Raw genomic sequence first — 8717 nt, forward strand, 5'->3', positions numbered from 1 at the left:
TTTTTGTTGGTGTGTGTGTAAAAGATGATAAAGAGGAAGGTTCCATCCTAATGAGACCCAAGCAATGGCCAAGAGACCTCCGCCAAGAGAATCTAAAGGCCGCTAAGTATCTCAAGGGCAACAGACCCTTTTCTTTCTTTTTGACATAAGGAGTACCCCATGAAGATGAGGGCATTGGTCTCGAGGGCCCATAATGTACCCCAGAGTCCTACCAGCATCTATCAAGGCGATAGAGTCCTTGAAGGTTTTTTTTCTTAATCTTTTAGAAGTCAGTGTTCACCCCATGGAAACCAAGGCATCGGCCCCAAGGTGCTAAGACAACCCCAGGTCCTACCAAGCATTCCACATGGCTGTAGACACGTCATGTCTCGATTCACTTGTATATATATTTTTAGGGCATGATTTTCATAAATTTTTTTATTAATCCTAGCACCTAGCCCATACCTAAGAGGTAGCTACCACTAGGGATAACTAATATACTTCGAGAGCATAAGAACTTGGCATACTCCGTTGGTATATATCCTACACTGTCTTCAAATAGAAATACCTTCTACTAAGTCCTCTAAGAATCTGGAAATCACTCACCACATTTTAATAACTAATTTAAAACTTAAACCAGCCAACTGTGTGTGAACATGCAAACAATGTATCGAAAAGTTAAAAGCACATAACGAACAAAAGATTATGATTTGAATACACCTGTTGTAGTGCTCGTTGATGTTTTGCGTTTGCATTGATGCATTGCTGATGTTGTGCAGATTGCTTCTCTTTGCTCTTTGTAGGCATTGCATGTCTCCCCCCTTCCTAATTTGTGTGCACGGTAGGTGGACTATTGGGGCATGTTTGTATGCTCTTGTTTAGCTGAGATCTCTGCAAAATGTTTATTAACAAACAAGAAAAGAAAAGAAAGGAAGAAAATTTGTTATTGGTGCCAATCACCGAATATAGCCGAGGGAAAAAACCCAGTGGGAGAAAAGTGCCCTGGCTTGTTGATCTTATTGTGGAGTTGATAATCTTACCCTTGTACTGGTGGTGGATCCGTGTCCACTTCTGTTGGAAAGATGGTATCAATCACTTCAGGATGCATGGACAACCCTGTACAAAAACCGGCCTCTGGAGAAGGTGGTAGAGGAAGGAGTGCTTCCTCGCTAAAATATGGCATTGGTTCTATGGGAAGGTTAAGCAGACAATTTCGATTTTAGAACTGCTCAATATAGGTACTCATAGTGATCCAAAATTGACATGTTGAGGCTCGGGGAAGGAGGGCTTGCAAGATAGGTTGTTGCAAGTCATTTATGCATGTATCCCTCCATTGTTGTGCTTGAACCTCCTCAGGTAATCTACGTTGATTTGGTCCTCTCTCTGGTACTCTCACATCAAGAAGGTTATGGCGTTGGGGTGTAATTCCCACAATTTGTTTCATTAAACCCGTGCCATATCATCGAAAGTAAGAGCGGCATAGCCAACAAATGTGTGAAGCTTCTCCTAAAAAGAGTCGTGCACACTCTTGACAATGTGGAAATGGGTGATGCTGTTGATAGAATAAAGTGACAAAGTGATGCCCACAGCAATTTTCACCTAAGGGAGCATAAAAGTACCTAGAATGAGTTTGAAAAGGAGGAGCACTATAACCCCCGCGATGTTCAGGTTGAGTACTATCAGGGTCAATGCATGGTGGACATGTATCTCGCCAAGTATCCATCAGGAGGTATCTGGGCGTAGAAAAATGAAATTTAGAAACTTCAAACTTTATACACTCATATCCATCATTGCAATCCCACTCAAAAACATTGTAGATAAGATCATCTCAAAAAGAACACAATCCTCTAAAGGCATAAGGAACCACATTAGTAAATGTGAGACTATTCAAACACTGATCTACCAAAGAGCTTCAATTGTAGTGTTAATGCCTTACCCTTGGTTTTGGGTATGTCCTTCTTAAGAGGTGGGAAGGTTAGCAATTGTCGAGGGATTTGAGCAAGATAAGAGGATTTAGACATTGAAGTGCTAGAATCTATGCTCAAAGGAGACTCAATCCTCGGTCGTACTAGCCTCATCTTGTTTAGCACTAGGCCCAGGTTGAGGTTGATGCTCCTCATGCACTTCTTGGGATGTAAACGCTTGATCCTTCATGTTTTGTTTAGAGACTTCTTGAGAACTAGTGGATGCACTCTTAGTTCGCTTGTTGCGGTTCTTTTTCCTCCTAGTGGTCCTTTTTCTATTGGAATGTAGGGTCTTGTCCACTAGATTTGCCTTTGCATCCCTAGTTCGAGGTGTCTCATCAGTCTGCATTTCGGCATTTCGTGACTGTGATCTAGTCATGACTCTAAGTGGGACGACATCCTCATTCTCTGATGAAGGTGGCGATGGAAATGCCCCTACAAAGTTGAGTGAGACCTTTGGTTGAGAGGTGCCTTCCTCATGTGGTTTCAGCAAACAATCCTTTGGGAAGTGTTCTACACAACACCCTAGACAATATCTTTCAATTGGTGAAAACTGTGGTACTGTTGTATTGGATTGAGCTGCTTGCCTTGGGCGATGTGGACAATCATGAGCCCAATGGGGTTCTCCGCACTCATAACAGGGGCCCATTAGTTTGGCTTCTACTTTCCTTTGCTGCCACCCATTGACCTGAGGGGCCTGGAGTCCTAGGTTGGTAGCCGCCTAGCAACATCAAAGAATTTTGTTCCCCTGGTGCTTGGCTTGGATATGCGGGACTTTCAAAGAGATTTTCCTTGGATGAATATGATGCATATTCCTCCTCCACATAGCCTGGGTTTACCAAGTCTCTACACATATTTGAATTGTCGTAGTTAACAACCCTCACAGGAGCAGTCCCAGGAGCAAGAGGTTGAGCACCAAGAACAGGTTGTGCTTGCTCTTATGCCATCGGTGGCTTACTTTCAAAATTAGTATATTGTTGATGCACTTGTGGAGTCACTCCACCTCTTTGCTGCTCACGCTCTTGTCTCATTCTTGCAATGCGAGTACATTCTTGTGTGGTGTGGGTAAAGTTCCAAGCACACAGGCCTGGCACCACTTCTTTGTGGGTTGGTTTGTGACTAGAGGAGAAAAGGTATTACATTCTTCGATTTTATGGTTACCACCACATGCTCCACAAAGATGAGGACCTGTAGGTAGTACACTCCTCATTCGCTGCTGCTGTTGTTGTGGCTGCATGGGTGTGTGATAGGTTTGTCCCAATCTCCTTAGTACTAGGTTAGCTATCTGGTCTGGATTTACTAGCGCGCTAGACCCTGAACTTTGGTCATCACCCCACTGATCTCTAGGTTTCACCTCAGGGCCAGTACCATCTTAGAATTTGAAGTTATTTGTGAAATCCATAGCATCATGGCAACACTCATTGAAATTTGTATGCTTCTTTGCATAGAGATGTGTGTGTAGTGTTGAATTTTTGAGTCCTTTTAAGAAGAGAGAAATTAATCGACTCTGGGTGGGCTTCTCATCTTCTGGGAAACGATTAATGTACTGCTTCATCCTATTTACACAATCTCTAACACTCTCAGTCTCGCCTTGCTTGACAGAGTAAATGTTTGCTACCGTGTCATGTTGAATCCCCATCAAGGAAAAAGTAGCAATGAATCTCTCTTCCATAACTCGTAAAGAAGATTTGTCTGAAGCCTCTAGTGCCTGAAACCAAGCAAGGGCCTTTCCCTCAAGAGTGAGCCCAAATCCTTCAATTTGCGTATGCTTGTCAGTCACTTGCTCAGCTCGAACTGCTTACCTAAATGCTGCTACATGGTCATATGGATCTCCCGACCCTTCGTACTTCTCTACTAGTTTCTGAAGAGTTGATGGCCTTACTTGTCTTGAATACTCATCATAGGCCCTACGGCCTCTCACTTTCAGTGGGAATTGTTCCTCTCTTTGGTAAGATGGTCCACATGCATCCCAAATTGGTGTGGGTCCCCTATTACCTACCTCACCAACTTTCTCCAAAGATCTTGTTACTTGCATTTCAGGAGGTGCATTTATGGGAGGCCGAGTTGGCTCCCCTACCCCCCGATTGTCATAGTGAGAGAAACGTTGTTGTGGTGTGATCTGTGGTCGCACTTTTGGTGTAGGATAATATCTTGGTGCTAGAGTTGGGCTACTTGCAGTGGTCCACTTTGATGTTGAGGGTCCCTCTCTAATGAACTCTCGTAGGGGAGGAGCAGCAGTTTCTCCAAGAAAGGCTGTCTCTCCTGGTTTAGCTGTATTTGTTGAGAACACTTCCATGAATAATGGTTGTCCTTTCCACGTGAGCTCCGGAATCTCCTTCCAATCTAAGGTTTGGTATTCAGTGGCCCATTTACACAAAAATACTAATTATGCAAAAAATTATAAAAATTTAAAAAAAAGATGCAAAAGATGCAGAAAATATGGACTCAAAATAAAACACATAATTTACAAAATTTTTCTTTTTCTTTTTCTTTTCTTCTCTTTTTTTTAATTTTAATTTTAATTTTTTTAATTTTTTTATTTCTTACTAATTACACAAAAATACTAATTATGCACAAAATTTAAAAAGATGCAAGTTACACTAATTATGCAAAAAAAATTACAAAAAATATAAAATTATAGAATATGCAAAAAATGTGGACTCCTAAAAAAAATAAAAAAATGTGGACTCCTAAAATTATAATTTTTTTAATTTTTATTTATTTTTATTTTTTCTTTCTTTCTTTCTTTTCTTTTCTTTAAAAAAAAAATTATTTTTATATTGTTGTTTTTTTCTTTTTTTATTGCAAAGAACATGAAAATTAATAAAAAAAATAAAAAATAAAAAATAAAAAATTTAAAAAAATACTAACCTTTTTCTTCCTTATCACGTCTGGATCGTGCGTCGGCTCCGGATTTTTCTGCTGCGACCGCCTTCACGTGCTTCCTCGTTCCTCTTCCGCTTTCAACGGCCAGCTCACAGCTGCAACTTCGCCTTCTTGCTTATCGGCCTCCGCCTCCTTCACCCCCTCGCTCTCTTTTGCTTCTGCTGCGCCACTGCCCGCGGGTGAACTGACGCGGCCTCACACCTTCACCGGCTAGCCTTTACTCTGCTCTTCGCCTTCTTCTGCAGAGCTGACGCTCGGCCAGCCTTTACCTTCTTTTCTATTTGGCGCCTCTCTCTGCCGGCCTCCTCTTTTCTTCGTCTCCTTCCGCCACTTCGCCTGGCTCTTCTTCGCTGACCTTCGTCGCTGCCAGCAGCAGCAGCAGCTGAGGCCCGTGCCCAGCTCTCTCCACGCGGCCTCACCACCTTCACTTTCGCTCTCTTCACCACTTGCCTTCGCACCGCAGCGGCCAATCCTTCCCAGCTACAGCCGCCGAATGATGCTTTTCCTCCTCCTCTACGCCTCAGCTTCACCTTCGGCGCCCCTACGTTGGCCACTGCAACGGCCACCTAACTACGTTGGCCACTGCAAAGGCCACTTCACACCGCCTTCACTTTCTTCGCTTTTATGATCTCGGCCTTTAGCGGCCAGCTAACCAGCTGACCGCGCCAGCCGGGCCGCCTTCATTTTCGGCCACCTTCACAGCTGCCGCCGGTCGCCTTCACGCAGCCCTTCAGTGGCCAGGTGGCTTTTTTTTTGTTTATTTTTTTTTCACCTCCTTGGCCACTTCACACCGGCCTCTCCTTCACACCTCAACTGCTGCGGGTAGTGCATTATGCATTATGGAATATTGCCTTAAGCACAAGTTTAATGCACAATAAATAAGCTCACACATAATGCATTGAGCTTAATGTATTATTCAGATTTTCGTTTCTAATCTATGAACAAAAAATGAACACAATGATGAAAACAACCATGGAAAGCATATACATGAATGAGAAAACATTAGTGGGAGTAGATCTCAACCGCACAAGTAAGTACTAATCTATTTTTTTTATTTTCTAATCACTAGCTCCGAGATTCCACACTCGTGCTAACCCTAAACCTAAAAACAAAAAGAAATAGTGGTAGTAATGTAAGCTTCTCAACCGGTTTTGAGTCTTCTCCCCGGCAGGCGGCGCCAATGGAGAGACGGAGAACTCTCTCACTTGTAGCAAGAGTAGCATGATCCACGTGTAGCTCAATCCAATGGGATTTGTATCCCTTTCGGAGCTAGGGATTCAACCCGTACCGGTGCACAAAAGCTTGTCCACAAATGGAGAGAATGCTTATGGCTACCATCACATGACACTAGACTAAGCACACAAATAAGTGCAACTTGCCCTCATTCCTACACACCCATTCATTCACAAATACAAGCAAGAGGAACACAATCACTATGCACACAAGCAAAGAGAAAGACCTCACTCCACTCCTATCTTCCTACAAGCATGCACACACTCAAGCATCAAGCTTCCATGAAAGCTTCAAATCAGTCCAGATACACAAAAACGAAATACTAAAAGCATGCATAAGAGTAAAATGATTAGAGAAGAGGATGAGAAAAACTCATAACATTGCTATTGATTCAATGAAGAGATTTATCTCTTACAAAGATGTAGATGGGGTGAGAGAAGAGTCTTCACCTCTATGGAGAAGAGGGAGAGCAGCTCTCTCAAAGGAGCTCTTGCATGAACTTAGCCCAAAGTGTGCCTAAGCTCTCAAATGAGCCACTTTTTATACTAAAACTCCTAAAACTCGCAAAACTTCCCATGTAGGATTATTCTTAAGCCCACTCCCACACTCATCTACAACTTGGAACTCTTTTCAAGAGCCCTAAATAAGAATGTCACTTGTTTTCCTGCTTGCATCTTTGTGTTGCATCCTTGCATTGATCACCACTCGTCACGCAACAGTCTAACGTTGTGTCGTCCACCGCTATGGACGGACCAACATGGTCGACAAGGTCTGTGGAAGTGGATCCACTAGCTCATGCGAAACCAACGGTGGGGAAACCGTATGAATCTGGCGGGCTATCAGCTTGGTGCATATGGCCAAGCTCGGCTTGCGAGAGGCCAGAAATAGAAGAGAGAAGCCTAGAAAAACCACCCGAAGTCCCTACTGGCAGACTACCCCCAATAAATGTCATTTTTGGGTTTTTTATTTACTTTTTTTTAAATTTTAGAATATATAAAATCAACTATTCAAGAAAATAGAATAAATAAAGAATGTAGGGTGAGAAAATAGGAACTAACTACCCGGTCCCTAGGCGTGCTGGCCAATGTGATAAAGTGCGCACTGTAAACGACGAACCTGGTGGACGAATTCTTTGGCATGACTACGCGTGCATGTGTCCCTCGACGGTGTTAATGGAGAGGTGAAGAGAGACATGGAGATGAAGAGTTATGAATGAGTTGAAGGAGCTCCAAGAGCATAATGCAAGTGGGAGGTACCCAAAGACTCTCAAAAAAGTATCCACATAGCCAATAACTCAACCACCAATGATGTAGGTGACACTGGGGTGGTGTGTCTAATGGGCTACTTTCTCATAAAAGGATAGTGTGGATGAGCCTTCTTCTCCACCTAATAAGGTTGTTCCTCAAACACCACATCACTACTAATAATTATCTTCTTTACCTCCATGTTATATAGTTAATAACCCTTTGACTCCATACTATGCCCTAAGAAGATACAGTGAAGTCCTACACTTAGAGTCTCACTTTGTTCTGGATAAGTGTGGAATGTGCACCAAATAGTCACAGACTCACAACCAAATATCTTGAAATATACAACTGACCAGAATAATCCCCTTGCGGTGTCATACCTTTCACTGCCTTTGTGTAGCTCATATATTAAGGATTTGCACTACTCTACAATGTTAAATGCCTCAACCCAAAAAGAGTTTTGCATCCCTTTCCCTTTGAGAATAATCTATGCCATCTCCACAACTATGTGGATTCTTATGCTCTCTACAACAGCATACGAATTCTTAATTAAATTTCCCACGCTAATGTGAATGCTAGTTTGAATAATAATTACATAATAATTAATTAAATATGGAAGCCAAATGAGTGAAAAAAATCAATAATTAGTGAGGGATCCAAACTTGAATATGGAACTCTACATAGGAATTTTTTTCCTATAATTTCCCCATGTGATTTCTCTATGTAGGAAAATTTACTTACATAAGAATTTTTTCCCTATGTAGGCAAATTTTCTTATATAGAGAAATCCATGCACACATTTCCTAGTTAGCCTTTCTAAGGAAACGTTCCATTTTCCCTTGTTTGCACTTTTCCTAGATATCCTTATGTGTACCTAGGAAATTATACAATGAATACATTGTATCTCTAAATAGTGAATACATTGTATACATTGTATCTCTATATAGGGAATACATAGAAGTTTACCTTTTTCTATCTATGAATCACATTAATATACTATTTACAAAACATTTTATAAACATTTCAAGATCTAAAACAAATTTGAGATCTAGTTTGCATATAGTCTCATGTATGCATTGTAAACTTACAATATTATACGGTTAAGTAGTTCAATAAAATATTATAAAATTTAGATCTCTTTATCGATCAAATATTAAGATATAAAATAGAGTCCCATGTCAGATCTACAACCAGAACTACGTTCATTAGAGAGGTTTGGCTTTTCATTTCACCACCTATATATATACATACACATCTTAACTTTGAAACTTTAGCCAAATAGCAAAGCTAGGGGAAGGAAAACATTCCTCATAACTCAAGCTTAATGTCAATGGAACATAGCTTGTAATTATTTGGACATTTCCATGAAGAGGAATCCCATGGTAGAGCTGTAGCCCTATTGCTCTCT

Source organism: Cibotium barometz, chromosome 52, assembly GCF_041138505.1.
Source record: "Cibotium barometz isolate CiBa-2024 chromosome 52, ASM4113850v1, whole genome shotgun sequence".
NCBI classification, from domain to species: Eukaryota; Viridiplantae; Streptophyta; class Polypodiopsida; order Cyatheales; family Cibotiaceae; genus Cibotium; species Cibotium barometz.